At 34.5% G+C, this 24,498-nt stretch overlaps 2 long non-coding RNA genes across 3 annotated transcripts in view; one reads left to right on the top strand and one right to left on the bottom strand.

Annotated features, from left to right (window-relative positions):
* The window catches only part of LOC145284808 (uncharacterized), a 345,012-nt gene that overhangs the window by 138,281 nt on the left and 182,233 nt on the right, over positions 1-24,498 (top strand). The gene's annotated exons all lie outside the window — the stretch shown is intronic.
* Positions 1-24,498, bottom strand: part of LOC145284806 (uncharacterized) — a 290,003-nt gene that overhangs the window by 247,646 nt on the left and 17,859 nt on the right. For both annotated transcript variants that reach the window (XR_013868887.1, XR_013868886.1), the window contains exon 2: positions 1,845-1,899. This is a non-coding gene — a long non-coding RNA (uncharacterized LOC145284806). The remainder of the gene's footprint in view (positions 1-1,844; positions 1,900-24,498) is intronic.

Raw genomic sequence — 24,498 nt, 5'->3', positions numbered from 1 at the left:
GTTTTTTGTTAATTAGTAGGCTCCTATTTAATTTCCCACGTGATAATTTGGTAGGAGCGTTATGAGTCTATGTAAATAAAACTCAATACTCATTTGTTGATATCAATATAACTGTGTATATTAAACAATGCAGTTTCATAAACGCGAAAAAGTGGCTCATTGCCAACAACACATGCATACGTATTAAAACAGCAATAAACCGGAAGTCATTGGCAGCCATATTGAAAGATTGGCAGCAATTAACATATAAGAGACATAAAGACGTGGCAGAAGATAATAAAATACGGACTTCAAATACAGCCTTTATTTGCAATGTTGTCTTGCAGTCATCGTAAGATATCGCCGTGTTCTTCGACTCGGGCAAAGGGCCGTTCTATTAGTTTTCATAATCCAGGATTGCTCTCCTTCCGAGCTCGTTTTACAGAATTGCCTACCATAAAATATATTGCTTATTTGAACTATATTCGTCATATGACGAGTGTACGATAAATTCAATAAGACTGAAACAGCACGGACGTCTTGTTGTATTTGCAGAACTTTTGATTATTGTCGTATCAATGTGCGATAAGGTTTATATAATCGATTGTATTTATCTGTCTTATTAACTCGGAATTTATTTGATTTTCTATAAGTATGTATTGGTCAGTTTCTGTGTGAGCTTGTATTTAACCGGCGGTTATGTATAAAACCTCAAGTATGCAGGTATGTGTATGGCCTCATGGAGCTGAACCCTTCAGCCTTGCATAGTTCGGGATTATCCTTGAACATAATCACGTGGACAAGCCAGTTCCCGTTAGATCACCGATGGTAAGCAACGTTCAGCTTGGTCAGTACGAAATGGGTGATCATTTGGGAATACCAGGTACTGTGTGTAAGAGGGCATTGATAGCTCACTAGAAGAGCTGTAAAAACCTAACATCGTCATTTCATCTGACGGGGATATACCGTTTATGCTCCCATGAAGTTCCTCCTTCAAAGGAAGTCGGTTCCACCTGCCTAGTGTGAGTGTCGCTTCAGTACGAGAGGAGATACTATCGAGCAAGATGAAGCACCATCTAGACTCATTCCGATATTAAAAAGAGTTACAATACAAAAAGTAGTTTGAGAACATCGGCCATAATGATGGCAATTTATCTAGGAAAAGAAAAATCTGATGAGGAACCAAACTAAATTATTATATTATTGTATATTATATCTTGCTTTAATAAAGGGCAGCCGAATTTTCACCTTAAACTGATTTGAAAGCTTGTGCATGACTGAATACCATATGTATATATACATATGTGTGTATATGTTTATATATATATGTGTGTGTATATATATAAAAAAATATATATATCTTTATATATATATATATATAAATATATATATCTTTATATATATATATATATATATATATAACTACTTCATTTACTCACATAAACCTAATATGCGAAAGTATAGATTTATGCGTAAACTTTAAGTATTTACTTCAAAAGTGCTCAATACGTAGGTAGAGCTAGTTAGTAATTTATAAAATATATATGGCGATTAAGCTACACTGAATATAAGCCTGGCGAATCCTATAGTGAATGAAACGCAGAATATTCAGTGTAGCTTAATCGCCATATATATTTTATAAATTACTATATATATATATATATATATATGTGTGTGTGTGTGTGTGTGTGTGTGTGTGTGTGTGTGTGTGTGTGTGTGTGTGTGCGCGCATGTATCCTGATACATCGGACATAGATATAAGGTGTTTTTCAGAATATTTCTGTTAGATAGTATGCTGGAATTACAGATCACTATAAGCAACGGCGAATAGAAACATGCAAAGTCAGTTAAATGCAATAACTTACATCATCTGTCCAATAGCACGAGCTCCTGACTCAACTTAGCAATTTGGCAGCATATCTGACAAAAAAAAAATAGTAAATGTTTGATAAGAGATCCGAAAAATATATGAAGTTTCTATAGACATGTTTGTGTATATATGTGGTTGGTTGCTTGTTTTTGTTTTACGGAATATCAGCCCTTTTCAGGTTATTTAATGCCAAATCTAGTGATTTTGAAGAACAATTTTTTAATAGAGTATATTTGTTTTTTGTTTTAAGTCAGTTTCTATTTAACCCATAGTTGGGACCCTAACAGGTACTACCACTCCGAGTAAAAGTGGACTTGGGAGCAATGGTAATTAAAGGGTGGTCCCACAAACCCCAAAGCCTGCAAGCTGGGGCCTCAACATCGGATATAGTTTAAGGTCATATCCAGGACCGTATATATGTGGGTGTGTCTGAATGTGTTTATGCATTGAAATGTATCCGGGTCTAAAGGAACAGAGTGAAATATGATCGACCCTGGAAAATTAAAACTAAATATGAGATATATTCTAATGGGTATAAATTTTCAAGAAAAACAATCCATACTATGCAATATATAAACTGGCGGATCAAAACCAAATTGTGACTTTATGCTAAGATAAGACCAAAATATTACATCCCGCTTACTACGTCTCATCACACATGGGGTCATTTACATGAAAGGGTGGAAGGATAAAATGAAAATCGATTGTGTTTGTTTTTTCTTTTGTTTTTTCTTATTGCAGATTATCTACTAGTTAGCCAATACAATGTACAAAACTCAAGAGCGATAGGAACGTTCTATCATTTCTGAAAGTGGCACGACGTTCAAGTAGCGAGATCAAAGATACAACTTATACTCTCAACCGATCCAAGTTATAATAACAGGACCATTGCCAGCACTCTCAAAAGGAATCGCTGGATTGCCACGAATAACAGGAACGTGCTCCGGATGATGAAAACAAAGTTTCCGACTACGGGTATGGTGTGGTTTCAAGTTAGGGTCACATTATGTCACCTCACATCTTCAAAGTCGGCTTGAAAGTCAGCATCAAAGTGCCCATGTATTGTGAGATTTTCTCTCCCAAAGGTTTTGCCCTTGGCAGAATGGAAGAAAACCAAACAGAAAATTACAACAGGTTCACCTTAAGACTTCAACGTAAATTTTATTAAAGTAAAAAAGGTCCATGTTGCAAAAGATGCGTCGTCTTCAGTTATCTGCCACTATGGACAGGTAACGTTTCCGAAGGGAATAATAATTCGCCTTTGATAAAGGCTGGGTAGACTTCCAGCTGACGAAGAATGCGCAGGTTGGTTGGTTGGTTGGTTGTTTTTGTTTTACGGCATATCAACCTTTTTCAGGTTATTTAATGCCGAATCTAGTTATTTTGAGGAACGATTTTTAATGGAGTATATTTTTTTTTTAAGTCAGATTCTATTTAACCCATAGTTGGGACCCTAACAGGTACTACCACTCCGGGTCAGAGTGGACCTGGGAGCAATGGCACTTAAAGGGTAGCTCCACACTCCTCAAGCCCCGCAAGGTGCGGCTTCACCATCGGATATAGTTTTAGGTAATATCCAGGACCGCGCAGGTTGGAGTTCAGGTCTGTTCCAAGATGGATACTGCAGGCCGGGCATCCACGTGGTGTCTTTCGAGTCAGTCCAATGGCGGACAAACACGCCAAACCGTAGACCTAAAATTCGTCTTGACAGACATTAAATTCTAGCACAAGCGTGCAAATATATATTAATTATAAATTAGTATAAATAATACTCGTGCAAATATAATTCACTCTATTTAAGGGCATTGGTAATTGCAATGATAATGTTTCACTCCACGTTTAGGCATTAAAAACGTCTCAAAGCGACAAAGTAGTTTTCGCTGCCTCGATTCGAGTGAAAAATCCACGTCCGTCCAACTTTGCATCTGTTTGGAATCTGGTCTGAAAAGAGAATTTTGGTGACAGGAACAATCTCGGCAGTTAGTTATAAAATAAAATAAATGGTTAAAATAAATCCGTGAGCGGAAAAACCGTCCTATAAAGAGCTTGCTTATTTCTGCACAATTCCTTACAGAATGTGCCGAAGAGTGTGATGATCCCCTAGTGCAATCAGTTGGCAGCTGGCAGACCCTGAGTGTGGCCGCCGGCCCACAAGTCCAAAGCTTTGATTCAGAAGGAGTGCTACGACTTTGTACCCTTCTCTCACTGACCCTCTTTTTCCCCAACCAGAACATTGGACTACTTCGTTTGGTTATACCATCACTAACGAGACCTTTCACAACACCAAGACGAGCCTGATCGCCGTCATCCGCCGAGTATTGCACCGAGCTCTTGCCGGCGCTTGTAGAAAAAGAATGCTCCCAATTCCGGGCCCGTACCGAGGCGGGGATTGAGTCCGAAGGCGGCTACATTGAATAATTAAGCTACCTGAATTGATTCTTTTCAATAAAAGTTTTAAAATAAAGCCGTAGAGTTTGTTTTTTTTTCTTTAGGGCGACACTTTTATCGTTACACCCCAGATAAATAAAAGGCTTTAACGAAATTCTCTCAAAAACGGGGCATAAAATCTACGGACCGTGCATAGGACAGTTTTACTTATAAAGCAGAAACATTCTTTGTTGTGCAATAATGTTTGTCTCAACACATGTTTCGTCTTTATTTCAAGATTTTCTCAGTATAGAAAATTTGCAAATAATAAAGTTCCAGTGCAGTGTTTGAAATTATACGTGTAGTGTGTGTCATATGAAACTCATTTCCTTGGTTATTACAACAGAAAATAGGCGTTAGCAATTCAAAGTGTATATTGCATTGTGAAATAGAGTGTGAGAGACAAAGATACATTAATTTCATTTCAATTACAAATCCAACATTTGAATTATAACGGTTATATTGATCTCAAAAACGAACAAAATTGCATCATATTCCTTTCAAATCTCTAACTGCTATATGACGTCAAAAAATCTCACTTACTCTATTAAACAGCATTATATACACTTTCAATTGTTAACGGCCTTTTCTGTTCCGAAATAGAACAAAGTTATCATTTCACATTCATTTTACTAACCTAATTGAGCGTCCAGTGTTTATATCTCCATAATACTGAATTATACTATATATGTGTGTATTTGTGTGTATGTATGCTTGTCTGTGTTTGAGAGAGAGAGAGAAAGAGAGAGTACGTGCGTGTGCGAGAGAGATAGAGAGAGAGAGAAAGAGAAAGAGAACGGGAACGAGAGAGAAAGAGAGCGTGGAAGAGTTTATGAATTCTATGGTTCACCTCCCTGTCATAAAACAGTAACGCCTTTAAGGATTAGGGCCTTAATCCCTTGTGGCTTTTGTGTTGAACGTGCAAATAAACTTAGGTGAAATCGGTAGCCTAGATCGAGGAAAGGACAAGAAAATTAAAAATCAGACCACTCCTCGCGCTCGGACCACAAATTCTGGTTCGCCTTTGCGCAAAGCTCGCCTGACTTCCCGTCCCCTGATCTGATGACTAGCAGATTGCACAACTTGATTAAGCAAAAGACACTGGCTCCAACGGCAGACGAAAGAGTTCGCTTTTACGATCTCACAAGAATCTCCGATTACAAATACTGGACAGAAAAAAAGAAATAAATAAACGGACACAAGAACAGTGCATTAAAAAAAAAAGTCAATGAAAATGAATGGTGAGGTCCGGGGGTCAAAATCTTAAGCGATGTCTACGTAACAGTAACTCTAAAAATTGAATGAATTTAAAGGCGATCACGTGACTGTTTTATGCATTCACTGTTTGTGGGATTTGTCTGTCGATGGTCTTTTTAATCTTTTAGTGAATATAATTTATGTTGTTTTTGTTGTTGTTGTTGTTGTTGTTGTTGTTATTGTTGTTGTTATTGCCTTGAGACGAACAAAAAGTAGATGAAACATTTCTTTGTCTTTCCAACAAGAATATAAAAGTTAGGTAAGCACAGCATTTCACAGCACTTCACACACACACACACACACACACACACACACACACACACACACCAAACACACCTTTATCCTTTCTAATGTGATATATATATATATATATATATATATATATATATATATATATATATATATATATATTTGGCTGACTAGAAAGTTCTTGCGGTTTTTAAATTTTAAATTGAGATTAACACATCGATATTGGGTGTCTATTGACCGTGTGTATACCGCACTAGAAGGAATATATTGTATTGCCGGGGGTTCTGTATTACATGGAGGGGTGTATATCTAAAATATGTGCGCCTAAGTAATGTAATATCTAATGGTACCAATATTATGACAACAGATACATTTTTACAACGGACATATAACAAAAGGGGCAGATAACAGTTCACTGGGCTTGTAACATACCTGATCCGCCCCGTATCTTGTTTGACAAATCCTCGGGAACCGCTGCAAAGAGGGTTCAATCCCAATAAATCAAAAAATCTCGGGTTGTCTTTTCTGTAACTTTTATTTCCGAGATTTTCCCATTGGTAAACTGCCGCTGGTCCTAACACATTCTGATCTCCTCTACTGGGAGCCATCATCATTCGATTCGATCCGCTCTCTCTCTCTCTCTCTCTCTCTCTCTCTCTCTCTCTCTCTCTCTCTCTCTCTGTCTCCCTCACGATCTTTGACTCCTCCAAACTTAACTCTATATTACATTATTTTAATTCCTATGATGTCACCAATATCGCTCGCAAACATGTGAAAACAGATTAACGCTGTTGCCAGCTGACTTGGTCTATAGATTTCCGAATTCCTTACAGACTGGTTTTGCTAACCTCAACTCAAACTATATACAGTTTCCCCGACTTCGACTCCAATAAAAATAACAACCAAGATTTCAACATTCCTAAAATATCATTTACGAAATACAAGTTCGGAATTAATAATGATTATCGATTATCATGAATTCATACATTCGTAAAAATCTTCGATTATATTATGAAATTAATTGGAATGTTTATTGAGATGAGTATTATTTGTTCATATATTTATTGCGGAATATTATCCTCATCTCTTACTTGTTTTTTCATGACTTGTCGGCCAACTAATCGGGGCTTGTGGCGCAGTGGATAGAGACGGTTCCAGGTGAGCATGATCTGAGGATAACGTTTTCAATCTTACCCAAAGCTGGCCAGAGGCTTAATTGGCCAAAACCCGGTGATGAAAAACAATTATGGAAGGCAATAATTGTTGAGGATGCAGTTACGAGATTCGGAGTTCCTATCCCGTCATGGTTACCACCTGACGAAGGCCAGAGGAATAGTTGGCAAAAACGTCGGGAAACAACATCTAAGGGATGAGGATAATAGTCCGCAATAAATAAGTGAATCTCCGATTATTTTTTCCGGTGTTTTCCGGTAGATAACGATCTAACATTCCTTTATCACCATTAAAAAAAAAATGTTCGTACATTTCTCCAAAATGTGCATACATTTTTCTGCTACACATACCATTTTATTCACAAGCGAATATAAGATGTTCACACCCCATCGATTTAGAAAAAAATTCCATTTTCATTATGGTCAGTCTCATTAGGACTCTCATTTTTGTGTCCATAGAATTGTCTGAAGAGTTTGCTACATTACAAAATACAGTGATAACATATTTTTACTGTTTGTTGAAGGTTGCTAATGAAACAAATCTGTAGCATATTCTCTTATGGGAAAATAAATAAACAGGTGGTTTCAAAAATTGTGAATTGAACGTTAATATATACTAGCATGGGTGCCCAGCGTTGGCCAGGTGTTTGGAGGTGTATGTTGAGCAAAAAAAAATAAAGGGTCAATTTTTTAAAACTTTGACCCCTATTATGACCCTTTAACATTTATTGTTTTTGCCTCAAATCAAGTTAAGTTAGATCTATGTCCAAGGAACCTATATCTAAAATACACAGATACACACACATACACTGTCAATTTTATATATATATATATATATGTATATATATATAAATATATATATATGCATGTATATATATATACAAATATATATATAAATGTATGTATATATATATATATATTTATACATATATATACACGTATGTATATATAGATGTATGTTTATTTATATATGTACATATAAATACATGTATGTATATATATACATATATAGATGTATGTGTATATATACATATACATGTATATATATGTGTGTATATACATACACATATGTATGTATGCATGTATGTATATATACATGTATGTATATACATATATATATATATAAATATATATACACATATACTTATATATAAATATATATATATATACATGCATATATGTATAAATATATGCATGTATATGTGTAAATGTATATCTATATATGCATACAGCGTAATACGATCTTCAGAAGGTGTTTTCAAAATACTTACTCTTAACATAAGTTATCTGTAATGTGAACGATTCACGCATGCGCATTTACGAAACAGCAAACAGATAAAAATCTGAAGACTTCAAAATACCGATTTTTCAATTTTTACCCATTAGCTGAACTTTTTCTGGATGGAAACGAATTAAAACGTTCTATTTGTTGTTGTTTTTTTTTTTTTGCATGTCTGAATATCCTATATGCCAACTTTCAAGTCTGTAGCTCAAAACTTTTTTAATATATAGTTTAAGACTTTTGCAGTCACACGAGTTCTCACTTTAGTAAATATATAGCTTATTGTTGGGACGATTAGTAAGAATGGTATTGGGAATAAGAAAAAAATCGGAACTTTTAGATGTATTAGAATCGCTAGCGAAATTAATAAAAAATATGCCAATTTTCCGATGCCAAAAGCGATGCTTTTAATAGTCTTTTTTTAAAATTTATTTCAAACAAAATGTTCTATTGTTAGTTCTAATAATAAATTTCACGTATTTAAACTAAAACCTCTAAATCTATACATCATCACCAAGATGAGTATTTTTAAATTTGCGCACATATGTGCAGTTAAACATGTGCTTTTACGATAATGAAGCAAAATAACAAATGGTAAAATATTTTGATATTTATAAAGAATCTGAATCTGTAATTTTGTCGGAAACGGGATTTTAGTAAAGAAAAAGATGAAATGCCATCACCGAGAATCGAAACCAAACCGTTTAGCATACGATTAACTTTTTCCTTTGACGTTAATGCCTGAGCTATTAAGACATGTTTGCCATGTTTGCTGCAAGGCTAAGAATAAAAACATTAACTAATAGCTATTACGTTAAGCATGCATATTCGTAATGCCGGCGTGTCACCTCCACCTGGCAAACTATAAATTTTAGAATGGGTTTGAATACTCAAAATATTAAGTTTCATGTATGTAAACCAAAGACTGATGAGGAGTTCTTTACGTAATTTTTTAAGCATATATATATATATATGCATACGCATATATAAGTACATATAGAAAGAGGTTTGTCTTTACAATAAGCTTCGTTACGCAAATATTACGCAAGTATAAATTATGTAAAACCTCTGCATGAATATAATTACACGTAATAGTTAACTAAAGATGATCATTTCATGACAAAATCGAAAAAAACTAATCGGTAATTAATTAAAATGAATAGGCAAATTAGCTATCTCTTCTGCGGATGAATTCAATTCCACAACCCATATATAACAAAGTTGTATTTTTTTTAAATAAATAGAAAACAAAAGTTTTTTTTTATATAAATATCAATACAAAAGAAAACAAATTCATAGGCGTCTATATATATATATATATATATATATATATATATATATATATATATATATATATACATATATAGATAGATAGATAGATAGATAGATAGATAAATAAATATTTAAATCATATTTAACCCAACGAAGAATAAGTTAAACAAAAATATTGTTGGCATTGTGTAAGCTTTTATTAACAGCAGTGGCTTTTAAAATCGGACTTAAACACAGGGCGGCCATGAAATAGGTAAGAAGCCGAATTTTTAAACCGGAAGTCCGAAATCGGATGGACGGTTTAAACGCCTCAGCTTGCAAGCTGATCTGATTTATATATATATATATATATATATATATATATATATATATATATATATATATATATATATATATATAATTACAGGGATACCCGACGTTGCCCGGGATTGAATGATGATAAACGAATGTTTAACACTCCCATATTTTATTATCATCGAAATCGTTTAAATCGATCATTTTTCAGTTAAATTGATTGATTGTCTGCTCTCATTGTAGATCCTATACTGTGTACTTGGATGAAGTTTCACGTGCCTCAACACAAGAATTATTCCACAATACATTGTAGTTTACATTGCATTGTTGTCTTCTTAAAAAAATTGTTATTAATTATTAATTACGTTGTTGCACTGTTGCTTTCTCGAAATTATTTCATATAATGGCTTAAATAAATGGTTATAATGCAGAAATAAAGCATTATGGTGCCATTGTGCTGAATTTGTTAGTCGGGCCTCTCGGCTTGTGAGGAAATAACACTTCTCAAATGTACTTGTGATGTTAGGATGTATGAGATGTTAACTTTAGTGAACATCGCATGTTCTTTCGTTCATTGATGTTTTCGGTTATTGATACTTATTGAAGACGTTCTTATACAAAACTTACCTAAGAACACTGCCACGTGCATAAAGAACTGCGTGTGAAATTTCATAAAAATCGGCCGTTTTCGAGTCTATTGGAAACACACACATAGACAAAGTTTATTTTATATATATATATATACATATATATATATATAGATGAGTATTGGTATATCAGCTTCATATGTCTTCAGCAGTGACTAAGTCGATAATACATTGTAATATACATTGCACTGTAAGGTACCTACTATTGATTTTATAAAATTGTTTCATATAATGGTTTGAATGAGCAAATAAAACGCGAAAGTCAAGCATCATGGTCCAATTGTGTTCTAAAGCGAAACATTTATTTCAAACGTGCCCCTGTCTTATCAAACAGCGTACTGTTGCTTTTCTATACCAGCTCTTCTGATCCGTTGGTGTAAAATCTCCTCAAATGCTTTTGTGGTGTTAATCATTATAAAGATAATAACTTTGTTCAAATCGGATTGTTCTTTTTAAATCGAATTCTTTCGATCATCCACTATCGATATCCGATACTTATCCGTGGCATTCCGATAAAACAGAAAACTGTGTAAAATTTTTAAAAACAAGAAAACCGACCCAACCGTTTCTTAGACGGACACTCAATTTTTTTATTTACAGTCGGCCATTTTTTAGTGTTCGGTTGTAAGTTATGAATAGGGCTAGGACAACAGCATATTCTTTTCATTGTTTTGACTCTCGAGCGTGTATCCGTTGATATCTTATATGCTTTTATATAGAGTGATGTGGTTCTCGGTTGATTAACAATGTCTAGTTCGTTCGGATATATACTCGAGAGTTAAAACAACAAAAAGAATATGCTGTTGTCATAGTCCTAGTTATAAATGTCTGTTAAGCGGAATGTCAATGATTTTTCATAAGCAATTTTAATTGGCAAAGATTTATGTATTTGTTTGTTTTACGGACTATGCTATTTTTATATAGCATTCTCTAATTATATATAATTTATACCGTATCTTTTGTGTATTAATTTGTCAGGTGAAAGTACAGGATGGTTTAAAATCATTCTTTCCTTGTTAAAAATTGTTTTCTAAATAATGACATTATTTCAGTACGGTTCATAAACTCAACATTTATAACCTTTTCTCTCATAACTGTTCGCGATTTCACTTACGAGAGTGCCCAGCACAAGGATTAATAATTTGTAGTGACCCACACACAGACTGTTTTGCTTTATCAAGGCACAGGCTTCAAACTGAAATCGAAGCTTGATTGTGTAGACCACGTGTGATTATAACTATAGCCAAATGCTGAAGAGTGGCACATTTGATAATAGCGATGCATCAGCTGGTGTGGGATAGATCTGAGTCATAATTTTGCACATATTTTCACCTTTGCTCTGTAGAGCAGTGATTAGTTCACGTAGGAAATGAACAACTAACTTTGGCTTAAAGTAGGCTGCAAGATACATCCATTTTTATAAGGTTCGCTTAAAACCTGCAGTATTAACAATACGAACATATGAACCCACACACAAGTAATAAATAAAACACAGAAACCGCCTTTCCTCTCCACAAATAATAGAGCCTCTAATTCTTTGGCGCACAACCAGCATTTTAGAAACAATCCATCTTTCTGTCCGCAGAGACAGCAAACAAACAGGCAGACAACCGGAAAAGCAAATATGGCCGACAAGACAAAACGGAAGGACCGGAAGTAATTCGCAATTGAGAACTTAAAAATGAGATCGGTGATGTCACTGTCGGTCTGGCGGGAGGAGGCCGAGGTGTCAACCTGCCTGTCAAAGCATGTGACAGGTAGCGTGGTATTACACGACGGCCGCGCGATTTATCGGTGGTTGGCGGGCGATAAGTAGCGGGGAGCAGAGACGTTGCGGACGATGAAGATGTTCGTACGAATTGGTCGGGAACGGAAAACTAAGAGACGAAGAAGATAGATCTGAGGAAGCCGTTTTTGATATAAAGTGAAAGTTATAGTCGCCGTGTAAAGGACGAAATAAAGATATACGAAGTAAAAGGGAAGATGATGAATGAATGAAATAGGGAGGGGCGGAGAGAAAACGATTTATGAATGAAAACTGGGAAAAAGATACACAATTGAGAATGAAAAACATGAATGAACAAAATGAAAAAAGAAACTACAGTAGAACACTAGGATACAGCAGTATAAATTATCAACTAAATACAGTACAATATGTAATACTCATGTATATAATTTGTTTTTCTTTTTTTACACAGGAATCACCATTTATCAAGGCCCGGAGGCCACTCGAGGATAAGGGTTAATGGGTATACATTAGTCAATGTGATTATAGCGTACTAAACATTAGTAGTGGGAATTTTGTTTATTGGATTACTTAGGGAGGGGGGGCGGTTCATCAAGAACTTGTTGAAGACAATCATATTGTAGTCAGCTGGAAAGCAGTCAAATAACATGACAAATAACACCGTAACGCCGGGCAAATACCGTAACCAAGGGCCGGAAAAACATTGTATTCTACATTTTAACCTGAAAAATTCGTATCCTAAGGCTACCGTATCTCGGGGTTCTACTGTATTACTGCTTAAAAAGAAACGATGAAATGTCCACTAAGCTTCTTTCAAAAGCAAAGCCTCTTATTTTATTAACTCAAAAAGTTGAAGCCTACAAAGACGGGAGTGGAAACATTATAATAACCTACTTTTGGTGCTTAAGAATGTATTTTTTTACATAGCCATCACCATTTTCAATGCACTTTCACCCGGAATTCAATGATGCATCTCTGCTTCTTACGCACGTAAATGACAAGGGTTTATTTCGTAGAATCTCACACCGTCAACAACTACAAAAGAGAATGAAACCTTGAAGTCATTAATGCATAAGTTCAGCCATCATAACGATGCAATTCGGAATCCCTTCTGATCCATTCGGGCGAAAGAAAAAATAGGTGGTATTACTTTTGGACCACCTATCTTATCATAGTATTAATTCTCTATTTCTAATATTGAGCATCTTTTTATCAATATAGGCTTTAATCTAATACATACAATTTAGAAAAGTATTTCTTGCAAGGCATTAAAATAGCTAAACAAGTTTTTTTTTATAAACTTAAAAATTTCAGGTAAAAGCTTCAATGTGAAATTTACCAATTTTCAAAGTGTACTTTTATAAACTTAACAATGAAAATATAAAAATCTAATTTAAACTGAATCTAAAATTTATTTTGGTTTATTTTATGTTATGTACATTTTGTAGCTCTTATAAAACTAAATTTATTTATTATTTAGCACTTAATTTTATAGGCCTATGATTTTCAACTAAAAATTCATGAACACAATGTTAACCTGTGTAATTATATACTTTTCAAACTGCTGGTGCTAGAATTACTATTAAAATTTGAGATATGTAGTATTAGTTGATTCGGTTATTATTTTTTATTCATATCTTATTGTATCACAACTTTACCAATCCCTTATTTTTACTAACATTAATTAGGAGTTTAGATTATTCTCTCTGCCTCTATCATGGTAGCAAAATCCAATACTTTGTAAAACAGGTCCCTAGTAATAAAAAGATAGTAGCCCAGTATATCAAATAAAACAGCAGCACAGTAATCCTTATGGTCGATTCAGTTGAACTAGTTTAGTTGGCTGCTGGCATTTATCCATTGGTTTATGTGCTGTTTCTCCTTGATCAATTTATTAGTCCTTTCTGATTAGTTTTGTAATAATCTTGTTTAAGAAATCCGCTTGTTGGTCTTGCAATATTATGCAGGCATCATTTGGCTAAGTTGGTACATTTATGTGTTATAGTCTTTCCCTCAAGGTTAATTTCCTAAATAATGCCTCAGTTCTTTGCTCTTTGGTAATTTTTATGCTAGATTACCGTTTACCAATTTCTTGTATTCGCTTTTATCCATCCTGTAAAACTTCCTTGTTTTAACCGCTTTGATGAGTAATTTATACTAGTGTCTAATATCTTTTACTATTTTTAAACTGTTTATAGAATTTTCTGGTACCATCGTTGAATTCCAAACTGTTTACGATGTTAAATAGATCCGCCCAACTCCGTTCATTAGTCCAACAGCAGAACGTGTTTTGAGGTTCTTAAATACGTATGCTTCCCGAAATGTGCTGTCGTTTATTTATTATCCTCTTCTATAATTTCGAAATTGTCTTATATATATATATATATATATATATATATATATATATATATAAACTAATTATTAGCATATTAAGCGATGCTCTTTGTGTAAACAAATTATTAGCATATTAGCGTAAACTAATTATTAGCATATTAAGCGGTGCTCTTTGTGTAAACAAATCGAGGGGAGGCATTTGGACGATGTGAAAACATCGGTAATTCATTATCCACAAAGCAGCAGTCGTATAGCTCAATAGTGAGAAGCCTGGACGGTCATTTGGTTTCGATCCTGGCTTGATGCAGTTGCCTGTCTAAACGCACTGATGAGCTGTGAAAAAGCGACACAGTACTGTATGTGGATGACTATATATATATATATATATCGGTAATTCATTATCCACAAAGCAGCAGTCGTATAGCTCAATAGTGAGAAGCCTGGACGGTCATTTGGTTTCGATCCTGGCTTGATGCAGTTGCCTGTCTAAACGCACTGATGAGCTGTGAAAAAGCGACACAGTACTGTATGTGGATGACTATATATATATATATATATATATCGGTAATTCATTATCCACAAAGCAGCAGTCGTATAGCTCAATAGTGAGAAGCCTGGACGGTCATTTGGTTTCGATCCTGGCTTGATGCAGTTGCCTGTCTAAACGCACTGATGAGCTGTGAAAAAGCGACACAGTACTGTATGTGGATGACTATATATATATATATATATATCGGTAATTCATTATCCACAAAGCAGCAGTCGTATAGCTCAATAGTGAGAAGCCTGGACGGTCACTTGGTTTCGATCCTGGCTTGAGGCAGTTGCCTGTCTAAACGCACTGATGAGCTGTGAAAAAGCGAAACAGTACTGTATGTGGATGACTATATATATATATATATATATATATATATATATATATATGCATAAACACACATATATTTATATATATATATATATATATATGCATAAACACACACACATATATATATATATATATATATATATATATACACTAGCTTGCACGTTTCGCGAATGAATAAGTAATTCTGTGCATTTGTGCTCACCGCATGACACCGCATTACATTCATTTGCTTGAAATCTTATTAACAGTTCTCTTTATTTAATAAATTTTTTTTATCAATCAAATACAGTTAAAAATCATGTGCCTTTTATTCCAGAGATTATCATGGATGGTCCAGCCCTTGAAGAGAATTTGACTCTTAAAACTTTGTTCTTTCTGATGTAATGTTTTTGAATCTCATAGATCCATTACTCTTTCTGTTTTTTGTAAAATCGTTTTTCTTTACCGTTCCAAACACTTTCTCACACTTGCGACTATTCCCCATGTATGCAAATCTACTAACAGCATATGTATGGTGTGTTTTTTGTGAAAATCGTATTGATTAATCTCTGTCTCACATAGGAGTTCTTTAGAATGTACAGACACATATATGCAATTTGATTGTCTCCATCTGTTCTTCTCTACGTATCTCTAACAAGCGTAACGTTGCTAATCTCAATCTTGTCTCTATCTATAAATTAATGCGCTAATTCGATTTGACCGTTATCATTCTGAATATCCTTTGAAATAAAAATGGAATATTCTAAATCGCACTAACCGTTATTATCCTAAATTTTCTCAATATGAAAATGGAATATTTTTAAATGTCCAATAAACAATTGTTTCAACTGGATAAGTTATTGTCAGTCAATGTCTAGTATATACCATTATGATATATCATTCCTATTGCAGTAATGTTTTGTCCAATAAATTCAGACATGTGAACATCTCTTCCTGTTGACTGTTTTTCCCTCCGATTAACCTTGTTTTTTTTTTTTTGAGAATATGCTCAATAGACATGTTCTGCTTTTGTGATAATCATACTTCGTTCTTGTAAGCTTATTACATAAAGTGGATTCACGTCTTGTCTGGAGAGATTTTTAAAATCTTCTAATTGAGAGTATTTAGTGCAAACATAAACCACGCGATAATAGTATTTCTTTGGTACAAATGAAATATACTTATCCAATAGCCCAGGTAGTTTAGTTTAGGATTATATATAATTACAGGACTATCTAAAAAAAGTCTATCAAGAATCTCGTGTACAAGCAAACAGACAGACAGGCAGAAACTTCAGTTATATATATTACATTTTCTTCTTTTAATTCGAACCATAATGTTCTTTGTTTCAATCTGTTTTAATCTTATCGTATATTGATTAATTATTAGAATTATGTTGCTCACAAAAAGCGACAATGTGGAGGTTTCCCACACTCATAAATGAAATGCAGCTAAAAACTTAATATATTTTGTAATATGACACTCCGATTACTTAGTCCCGCCAATATCCACTTCACCACCACCTATTCTCATATAGTTAGGGCTTTTATACGGCATAATTACGTCAACACACCGGTTCCCGTAAAATCACCGAAGATAAGCAACATTGAACCTGTTCAATACTAAAATGAGTGACCATGAGAGAAGTCCAGGTGCTGGGTGTGCTCTCTGCTTATCTCGGCATTATTTCCAGTTGTTGTGGATTTCTTCCTTTTTTACTGACTCAAGAAGTGCAGATTCTGGAGAGATATGATTGTATATTGCGCAATCCCTGCCTCACAATTACACGTGCAACAACCTATGCAGGAGGTATCCATTGTCTTTCGAGACTGAACAGAGGCGGGTTTTTTTTTTTGGTATTTTTAGACAGCCATTTTTCCGTATTACTTTAATGTTATATTTACAATATTTGGGCCGATGTAACATCGAGCTTCTTTTGGTGTATCTTGTCGAACTTGGGAATCGTTCTGTCTAACTTATTAATATCCAACTCAGCAGTCTGTACAGAATTTATCCCGTCGTCATTGACCGGATATAAGTGCTAAGCAATAAACAATCATATAATTAATATAATCAATTAATTAATGCAATGAAAAGTATTGAATTATGATACATGCAATTAAGGCTAAAAATTAAACGCCCTTAGAATGACTATTTGTTTAATAATGTTTAACTTTTTATTATTTAATTTATTTTATTCATATTATTTTATTGTGTAAGTAATACTTAAATAACTTAGAAGCATCACTTTGTCTTCTTATTCATTCTTGTTCTCCGTTTTTTCTTTCTTTCTTTTTTTTCTGCTAGTGTAAGAATCGCAATGGCTGCATCTAATGGTAAAAAGGATAAAAAGCACTTACAATCTGATGCCGATTATACACAACTTAGAAACAGAACGACAGAAAAGAGGATAAAAAAAGAAAAGATAATAAACGGCTATTTTTCATTGCATAATCCGTAGTCATTATGTTGATGGGATTTTTTTTTTATGCGTCCCTTAATGTCGATTATGAAAGTTTCTCAGCTGATAAATCGCTGTTCTTTTGTGATTTCAGCGTGTCTTTGTTAATTAATTGATTTCAAATTCATCTCAATTCTTATTTTATTTGACTCACTTACAAATAGAATTTGATGCGAAAAGAGCCATTACTTTAAACAGAGGTGTGCCCGACTCGTGGGCAAGCGGCTCCCGCCGAAAGCACCAGCGTCACGTTGAGTCGAGTGTCTTTGATTGGATTAAATCGTGGCAGTTGCCGCTGTTAGAAATACGTTGATCGAGATAAGACGTTGCTCATCTGGCCGTCGTAGTTGTAATTAGATACCCACCTACAACAGGGTTCTAAAATATATTTCATGTGCCCTTCAAACAACAGAAAAATAAGTTGTTTTTTTTTGCTTTAAATAATTAGAATAAAAATATATAACAATGGGTAAGAAGACCCGCCACTGCTCGTGATTGAATTCGAACCCCTACTATATGCTTCTACACTATATTCATAACATTATATTATTATTTTAGTATTATTATCATTACTTCACCCCACTCTGTTTGTAATGTACCTATTTACTATGCCTCCCCACGGGACAGAGTTAGACACCAGGGTCGTTTTTTAACGTGGAGAAAAGGTACAAAAATAAAAATTGTCTCAGTCGTGAAGGATTTCTCCTCCACCGAAAGAGAACAAGAAATGGAAGTGCAGCATCTGAAGAACAGATACTACACACTGATCTTGACCAAAAGGCCAAGGAAGAACTAGAGTCAGAATAAGCTGAAATATTGGAACGCTGTCTAGCCTTGTATTTCAGTATCACTATGATTGGATATACGTATCTGAAGTTAAAAGGCTTTCTCTCCTCACGAGTCACGTAGATATAACGGATATGTGAAGACACGTGGATCGTTATCACATAGAAAGAAACCTGCTCTATTGTCTCCAGTGGATAATTTTAAACATGCGATATAAATTTTATAATAGGATATATTTTATGTTTGATAAAAGGTTCGACCACCATAGTTCTCTTAGTTCAAGATGTAAGTTTGAGATTCGGGATCACTTTTTATTTTCTGCTACAGAAAATATAATACATATTATTTAAATCCCATAAAAAATAGAATATGCTTGCAGTTTTAAAGGGGGTTGGGCTCTCATAGTTCTGAGGAGTGAACTAAGAGATTCATAAATATCCCCATTGACTCCCTGGCTAAGTCGTACATTTTGCTTTCATTTAGAGTCCCCAACTATTTTTCTATAGAGAACACATATACACATGTGTACAAAAGCAACGGCTACATTGGCAATTTCCTTCATAAAAAAAACAACAGCCAATCACGTTGACAAACCGGTTCTCACCAGATCACCGAATATAAGCAACGTTCAGCCTGCCCAGTACCAGATGGGTGACCATTTTGAGAAGGCTAGGCACTGTATGTACCTTCTGGGAACGTTTGGCGTGAGACCAGCACCCTCACCCCGATAAAAGAACTCCTCTCTACAAAAGAATCTACAAAGTTGTGATGGTCTATACTCTTCCAGGAGCTCAAGGCTACTGATGGATGGCATCTTATCATATGAAAGTAATTCCCTACAATACATTACAAACTGTATTAATAATTCCACATAATTTCAGAGGTATTAGATAATGTAAGATTGTGAGTGACGCTCTAAAACCAGGTATGAATTTAAAGCTGAAATCGATTAAACCATGTGACTTCGGGCCCGCGTAGCACCTTTTTGGCTTTATTTATTTATTTTTTTTTTTACTTACAACTTGAGCAGGAACCAGACTGCATTCATTTCTTGTGAGTCCGAAAACAGCCTATCCTGTCTTGACCGAGTACAAAATAGGCTTCGTGGCCTAGTGGGTGATGCCCTTTTCTCTTCCCTGCAACCTCTCTCCCACAGAAGAGACGTTGCGAGCCTGTCTTTGTTTTATCTTTACTACCATGGCAGGTGCTCATCTGAACTCCAATCTCTGGTTCCCCCTCGCCAATCTTTCACAATAAACACCTGCCTAGCTGAGACCACTGTAAAAAATTTCCCCCATTCCTTATCTGTGCCAAAATCAAAACGTAGATTCCATGAACAAAGCTTCTTTCTTTGAACTGCACGCCTGTGGAACTCTGTTCCGGATGCCTGTTTCCCACCTGACTACAACCTGGATATCTTCAATCCAATGTGAACAAATTCCTGTTGAGCCGCCTCCTTAAGTAAGACACTTTATCAAATCTCCAACACTAACGTACTATACACACAATAACCCTTATCCCCGAGTGGCTTCCGGGCCTTGATAAGTGGTGACTACCTTGTAAAAAACAAAATGATATATCTGTCTCTCTCTCTCTCTCTCTCTCTCTCTCTCTCTCTCTCTCCCAATCACGCCAAAAGAAATCAGCTTTTTCTATTTCTATTTACAAAATGCTATTACAAAATTTAATATTAGTGTGTATATGGTCTTTATTAACAGATTAAAAGTAACCTAAGTTTCTCCTCAACAACAACAACAACAACAACAACGACGACGACGACGACGACGACGACGAGAGGAGAGATTTATGAACATCCTCGATTCATAACAAACGATTTTATACGATATCTTTACAGTCAGAGGTGACTTAAAAAAACGAAATCAATGAAACCACATAACTTCCGGCCCGGGAAGAATCTTCAGTGTCTTTTTGGGATGACGAATTAAGAAGGCGGATGGAATCTAAATGTATGCGCATGTCGCGTAAATGTAATCTTAGACTGAGGAACCTCCGCTTCCTGCGACGCATCAGGCAGTCAAGGTGCTCCATCGTTTTCGATTCGGAGACAGATCCACAGTATTTATTCAGGTTCTTCGTGTAACAATCAAATCTATCAATCTTAGGGTATGTTCGAGTTTGCCTAGATATTGTTTAAAAATTATTAACGACAACATATGTTACTGCGTTATCTGACGATTTTGAAGCATGTCAGATCAAACTTGTTTCATTCCCTTTTTGGCTAATTTAGAGATGTCAGACCAAATCACTGAAAGAATACATCAATATATCTTATATCTTATATAAGATCTTTAACTTTGCTTCACGCCAGTCGTGGCATATTTTTTCTCCTCAAAATTTGAAAATGGTCTTGAACATTTTAATTTTTGTATTTTAATTCTTCTTGTCTGATGAAATCAAATATGATTGAAACGGTCCGCACATCGTAGCAAGATATGACTGTATTTAGATAAAAAAAAAAAATAATAATAATGTGTGTGTGTGTCTTTATATAAATAACAATAAAGAGTGGAGTAGCCAAATAACTTACGCCGACTCGATCACAGTCACTACAAAAGCAAGGGAAAATGCAATGGTTCCATATTTGATTAAATTATCGACTACTGTTAGAACTCTCCTCTTTTTACGAATAGCAATTCTGTACTCTAAATAGAAACTGTTACTTTCTTTACAACAGAGGAAAAAACTATGTGTGTATTCGTATTCTCATCTTGGATGGTATTTTTACAATCTTTCGTCGATGTGGCCATTCAACCATTTTTAAATGTAGCGTGTCAAACTCGTGCATCTGCAGGGAATTTTCGAACTGATCTCTTTATTTAATCCACGAATTAGCATGCTCACGGTAGAAGTCATAAGTAATTCGCAATTGTATATGTCTTCTGCATTGAGGATTGCACTTTCAACCCACAGAAGAGTATACTTTATAACTGAAATTTCCTAAGCACTTTATCCACTCTTTAACTTCAAAATAGAATTGTCCACACGAACATCTAAAATATTTAAAGCAAATGATACTTACGTTAAACTATTTATCTATTTTTTCCTGGCTTTTACATTTTCTCCTTTTCTAAGTTAACACGAGAAACGAGATGATCATTATTTAAATCAAAATGGCGCTCGCCTCGAATATCTAATAGGGTGCAAGGACTAATCGTTAAGGTCCCGTTGATAACCGGTGGAGACAGCACGATAGCATAGGCCGAACATCACACGACACCTTGAGGTTGCGGGTCACATGTCTGACAAATAATGATGACAGGAGTCAATTGTAAGTTGAAGCAAACAAGACAAGCAGCAAACGACTCACTTTCGAATGGTGTGGGGAACACGCGCGAGTATTCTAGGCGGGAAATGCAGTCAAATAGACACGAACGCCATCTTAGAAAATTTATCGTGTTTGATTTTTATTTCGTACTATTTTTTTTTCGAAATGTTTGATAAGTCATGGAGTTGTTCATTTTGTTAATTGAGCACATTGGATTTTTATAATATCTCCACCTTTCACTTTACGTTAAACCAGTGGTCCCCAACCATTGTGCCCCGGCACATTAGTGTGACGCGGAATTCTTACTGGTGTGCTGCAAAGATATAATAGCTAGAAGTCATTTAATTTAATTTTTATTAATTAAAACATTAATCATGAATAATCATGATGACACCGAGTAAACACAAAAGCAATAAAAAATCTGACTATAATTCTCAACTTCGTCCCTGTATGAATATATATATTTATATAAATCGCGATTTTCGTGCATAAACAAAATTAAATATTTAAATAAAAACATGAAAGACTTAAAATTATAAAAAAATGTCCGTTACAACTGTCCATATATTGATGCAGTAGTTAAGAAACACCAGGCACAACTGATATTCAGCATTATTATTTTATACCAAATATTGAATGCATAATCTGTTGAATAATGTGAATAAAAATTATCTGTAAATAATCACGTTTGTATTTTATTATTATATTGCAGAATAACTTTATGAGCAGAAAATATTTATTTTTTTTAATTAAAGTGCAACGAAAATGAAAGAAAAAACAATTGAATGGTGTGTTTCATGTAAAAAAACCGTTGATAACGACTACTTTAAACCATGATATGAAAGACATGCCGCTGTTGTTTGGCTTTGTTTCGTTTAGTTATATGTTTTCGTCAATCAAATATAAAAATAGAGTATCTATGAATTTAAAATGGGAATAGAGGAGATCTAAAAATCAATGTTTCATGCAACTGTTGCTTGGGTTTATTTTAAATGGAAATAGCTCAAGACAGGATATGATGCTATTTGATGTAAGGAGCTAATGATGCAACTTCCTGATCAAACTTACCTAATGAAATGTGTTAAATGGATAATTTTATTCATGAATCAACAATTCTTTGTTCTTTATTAACAACATTGCTCATGAAATGTGAACACAAAGAGCAAAATAAGTGTAAAGGTTTAAGTGGAAAAGAAGGAGAAAATCTGGAATTGGTATATTAAGTCAGTGTATAATAATTGTACATGTGTAGAGGGGGGAAGGTAAATAAAAGCAGTAGGAACAATCCTGATGTACCAAACGACAATCAGCAAAAGACTCTAAATGCTTTCCATTTACTTCCGACAGAACCGTTGGCGAGCGAAATAGAAAAGAGATACGTTTGTGTAAGTTTGATTTAAAACTAGCGGTCTATAAAACAGACAAGAAGCAATGGTTGACTCTCTTCAAAGCTTTAGACTGATCCAATATAACCAATACGGTCTGTGCGCCGTCTTCTATCCCTCTATGATAGTACAAATTGGATGCAAGTTGTTCTGAATCAACCGCCTCTTAACCGACTAGTTCTACTCAACTTTGATAAAATCTTCCAACCGGTTCAATAGGACTTTAGACAAAAACTTTAACTCTGTATTTAGCAGACTTATAGGTTTGTAATGATCTAGATTCGCCCATCATACCATTTATTGAGCCATCAGTTCCTCCCATGCTAACTTAAGCAGAGATGGGGTCCTGATCAAACGAATGGTTGAACGCATCCGTCAGAACCTTGAAAACATGTGAGAGAACCTGAATAATATTTCATAGAATAAACCATTAATTCCGAATGATTTGTTTTAGCTGACTTGCTTCAACGCACCAGAAAACCAGATACTATACTTTGATCTGAGCCAAAAGGGTCAAAGATTAAGAGACGAAATATTTCTTATCGAATCGGCTTGGTGAGGAGAGCTTGATGTTGAAAGAACCAAACTCCCACACTATCCAATCAAAATACACTGATTATAATATATTATATTATAACCTATTAGCATATACTAGAAGTAACTAATCATTGACTTACATTATAATGCTTTTAACATAATATATGTGTATATATATATATATATGGGGGGTGTATATATATAACACAATCTCGATTTTTCTTTCACATCTATAGTTTCAATAGGAAACACAAAGAAATGTACTGTTGTTCAAATATATTAATTCTCTACTTATTCACGGTAAAAGAAAAGTGGTTACATCAAATAAAAGCTAAAGAGTTTGGATGAATAAATTTTCTTTGAAATTTCTAATAAATAAACGAGATTGAAAGTAAATACAAAAATATGTTAAAACCAGTCCAAACAAAACAAATTAATAAAGATTGATAGATTAAAAAAACATCATTAAATTTTGCATCCCTCGTAAATCAGAACTTTAACATATTATGACGTAAAACAAGAATATGCCTTACGAGAAGATTCCAAAATCATTTGTGGCCATAATTATTCGACAATAAAATTAAACAACGTTGATTAAGATTTTTTCAATATGGCGCTCTTGATTCTGGGTGAGTTATAATGCTTAAAGGTAGCGACAGTGGCATCCGC

This window comes from Euprymna scolopes, chromosome 9 (genome assembly GCF_053919585.1).
Source record: "Euprymna scolopes isolate OS-2025 chromosome 9, ASM5391958v1, whole genome shotgun sequence".
Classification (NCBI taxonomy): Eukaryota; Metazoa; Mollusca; class Cephalopoda; order Sepiida; family Sepiolidae; genus Euprymna; species Euprymna scolopes.
Note: the sequence above shows the minus strand (reverse complement) of the source record. Positions and strands in the feature narration are given on the sequence as shown.